Raw genomic sequence first — 4,543 nt, forward strand, 5'->3', positions numbered from 1 at the left:
ACAACAATGTTTCCAGCAAAATTTTAATTTAAAAACCTTGTTGTCCATTATGTTGCCTCTTATGTTGCTATACTTTTTGGGCCCCAACTCATCCTCCTTTATGGCCACCTTGCTGGGACCAACTTTTGATGCTTTATGGCTCACCAGGCCACCATTTTTTAGGGCCACTATGGCTAGACCAGCAGCCCTACTGGACGTTCCAGCTGGGCTGGCGTCCAGCAGGGGCTGGTCATTCCCAACTTGCAGGCCCACCATGATGCTGTGTTTTATCCAGCCGTTCTTCCATCTGGTGTGGCCCACTTGGACGTGTCCACCCCCTGGTGGGGTGTCCCTAGTGGGGCCCACCTTGACCACCTTTGTGGGGCCAGCCATCCACCCCTCTTGGGATGCCCAGGCATGTTGGGTGCTACTGGACTTTTGTCCAGCGGCAGGCCCACCTTGTATTTTTGTATTGTATCTCCACATTCCATCTGGTGGGACCCACTTTCACATGTATGGGCCACCTTGAGAATTCTATTTTACTCAGATTTATGATTTACTGGACTTCAGTAGGCCCAGGAAGCTGGGTGGGCTAAATGTCAAGCAATGCCTTAGAAAATTCTGCTTGCAATTAGGCATTTTGAAGTTAGGTGGCCCATCAGATGGAAGGTGCTTTCCATGCCCACCTTGTTCATAATTTCCTCAGATTATCAGACTCCTTATATGCCTTGTAAGGCCCACCTTTGGTTGATTATTGAGGACCAAATAGTTCAGATTTTTCGGGATGTCTAAATAGGCCCAGATGGGCCGGACGTCCAACCTAGGGCCCAGATTGATGTATGGGCTGCCCATCTTGTATAATGGACCCTATGGGTTAGATGTAAGCCCGGATTGATGTAAGGGAATGGATCCTTGTTGCCCATCCATATTAACCAGTTTTTAGGCTGACTTGTAAGGCCCACATTAATGCATGTTGGGAAGGCCTTTGTTAAGTTTTGGGCTGATTTGTAAGGCCCGTGATTGGATTGACCATTGGCTATGTACTTTGGGCATATGGGCTGCCCATTAGGCCCATCAATTAGCATGGATTCGGTGGCCATTGAGACTTGGGCCATGGTTGCCCCATTAGCCCATGTTGATGTATGCCTTGGGCCATGGTTGCCCCATTGGCCCATATGGATGTATGTAGGCTTTAGGTCATTCCTTGAGGCCCATCATAAGATATATAATGACATGTATTGCTGCCCATTTAGTTTTCATAGTTGTATCCGAGCCTTGGGCCTTGTTTTAGCTAGTTTCTTTATTGGGCCGCCTTATAGGGGACAATGGTGGTTAAATGTCCACATTATGTACCCATATAGGCCCCTTTGTTGGGTCCATTCTCATCTATTGGGCCCCATGTGTTGCTTACCTAGTCTTAGTGGGCTAACCCAAATAGTTGGGCCCCCACTAGTGGTTGTGCATCTATTATGACTTGTAGGATTGTCTAAGTACCTAGACCCTACCTTGCTCAGAGGAGAGTACATCATCAACATACATCTTGCTTAGTACATCTTCATGATTCATTCCCATGTGCATCATATGTATGCTTGGATTGAGTAGTGATTGATCATGATATATGCCGTTGGGCAGACTATTTTATGGGACTCTCGGAGTAATGGAGTTGCCCCACATGAGCGTTAGATGCGCAGGACTGATGCATGGTTGATTGGTATGATTCATCCCAAATTTGCATAACACAGATATTTTACACCCTAGCAACATCAGGGTCATAGCCTCTACAGTTACATCATGGGTGGCCAAATTTGGACATCGAAAATGTTGGTTCTAGCACTGTGGGCACATAGGATGTCCTTGGGTGAAAGTCCCAGAACCTTTTTGGTACCAGAAGATGCTCCAACGTCTAGACCAAGTGGAAATATGAGCGTCGGTGCCTATACCATGAGGCCGTGTCTCCCACTGTGTCATGGTCAGTTGGAAGAGGGTGTGGCCTTACCCGCTTGAGTGAGGGGGCTATAAGCTAGGCTGAGTTTGACCAGCTCATGAAATGGGTCCGTTACCGATGAGTCGGGTAGATATTGTTAGACTACTAGCCAGGCAGGTAGTGATGTCTCTTTCGCTCGCTGGGCTATGCGGCTAGGAGAGTGGCAGTCTGTGTGGGTGTATTTGACCCCGGTGATTTTTCAGAGAGGAACTGTATTGATATGTGGATTGGATATGAGCACTAGCATGACTTCATTGCACCTTGCATATAGCATTTGGCTATGTAGGCCTCTCATCGCATTGCCTTGGTATAGCGTCTAGTACTCATGTGTTGTATTGCATAGCCTTGTGTTGGCTGATGGCATTTCATGCCCTGTATAGTATAGCCTTGGTATGGCCAATGGTTTTCATGGTCTTGCTAGCATATTCTGCATACTCTAATATTACATACTTGGCACCCATCTTGCACACACTTACACCACCTTCTAAGCTTTCTATAAGCTTATGCACGATTGATGCGTGCAGGTGACGCTAGGCAATAGCAGTGCAGGAGCAGGAGCATGTAGTGGAGCTTTCTTTTGGAGTTTTGATTATTAACCATTGTATCTTTCTTATGCGACTTGTATTGTAAAAGTTTTAATTTCTAGTGGATTTTGTAATGGTGTTCTTATAGTTATTTGCTATGGTTATAATCTTAGTTATGCTGCTTAAGGAATAGACTTATGTTATAGAAATCCTACTTATGAGATCCCAGGATCAGAACCTAGTGAATGGGTGTCAGGAGCCAAGAATGAGGTACTACGGAGGGTGTCGGCACCGGATTCGGTGATCAAAAATTTTGTGAGCCCAGTTTCCGAGTCTGGGGCGTGACAATAAAGCATCAGCTCCTCAAGACAAACCTAAAATACAAATAGTTGTGGGCTCTACATGACCACATTGTACGACTAGACATGTGGCACCTTACTATAAGAGGATGTGGGCGAGCCCCACATATTCTACATGTGTGAACGTTTAAGCGAATACACACTTTCCATAAAGCCACCATCACAAAAATCACAAGCATGATTAAAAGAGGAAATAAATGAGGCTTAGTTTTTCACCAAATTTTTAGATTTAAAAATTTCCTATATCCTCCCACTAGTTCACTTGTCAATTAAAGAAAGAGGAGAGGAAGTTTCCATATTAAAAAGTAATGAAAAGCTCACACTGTAAGAAAGATAAGAAGAAATTGGAGAGAGAGAGAGAGAGAGAGAGAGAGAGTTTGTAGCATGCACACATCCATACAATTTCCTAGGGTTGGACCCATGGTTGGGCCTTAGTCCAAACATCCACTCCATCATGCTCCAATCAAGCCACCCGGTCCATTTTTGTTCTCTTTTTCACAGCTGCTTCATCGTGTATCCTCAAAACTCCGTCAATGGTGTGTTTAAAAAACTTAGATCCATCAAAATACACTAAGATCTTAGCTAATCCAGATCATTTAAGTATTGGAGTTATGTCCTAGAAAACCAATGCAATCCCAATTCACTTGCCATGTGGATGTGATGATGATCATCTTAGTTGTAGATCATGATGACCAAATGTCCTAAGTGGACAGAATGTTATGCCTTAGTTAAAGTGTAGTTTTATCTTAAACATACATAAATATGGGTAGAGAAGAGAAGTGAACCCTTTGCTTATCTTTTGGAACTCAGAATTAGACACAATAGTCATTGATTAAGGGAGAGTTGTGGTTCATAGATCTCAGTACCCTGTTATAATATGACCATCATAAGTTTTAGGACATGCATGTGATCATCACATGGGAGTGTGAGTGTATCATTGATGTAGGATTTTGTTGGACCTTTGGGCATCCTTCTTGAGGGGTCTGACTTGGGTCATAATAGATAATCTCCACCATCAGGGGTTGACTCGGTGCTGATATGCCTTTGCCCCTAACTCACATGAGAGTGTGAGTGTACCATTGATGTAGGATTTTGTTGGACCTTTGGGAACTTACATTGGTGGGTCGAGATCAAGTCATTAGTGCAAAGGCCCATTAGCCTGGACTCTAATTAGACTTAATGATGCATGAGAAGTTGATTCATCTTTAGGTCTGAGGACGTGTAAAGGTCGTGATTCTAATTGTATGACTTTGGCCATCTTTATGAGCTACCCGTGGCCTTTAAAAGTGGGTATGGTCGAGTGCATCCACTAGGGTTTGTTGATTCTTACGCATGTTATGGTAAGATCTATTAGATCATGTATTTAAGTAGTTTTTCCACAAAGCCCATCACTTGAAAAGTTTTTAATGTTTTTATGATAGTTTTCAACCGTTAAAGTTTTATTAAACCATTAAAACTAAATTTATTGCACTTGATGATGATTTGATGATAAATTATTTGATAAAAATGGGATATATGCCTTTTGTAAATGGCCATGATAATGGAATAATTGGATTATAAGTACATTTATGAATAAGGCAATTACAAGTCCCATTATGTATAGGGGCTGCAAAATTTTGTAAGGTGGCAACGTGCCATAACTAGTGTACCCCTATAACCTTAATCCTCCTTATATATTAGATATAATTCTAAAGGGG

Source organism: Magnolia sinica, chromosome 10 (genome assembly GCF_029962835.1).
Source record: "Magnolia sinica isolate HGM2019 chromosome 10, MsV1, whole genome shotgun sequence".
Classification (NCBI taxonomy): Eukaryota; Viridiplantae; Streptophyta; class Magnoliopsida; order Magnoliales; family Magnoliaceae; genus Magnolia; species Magnolia sinica.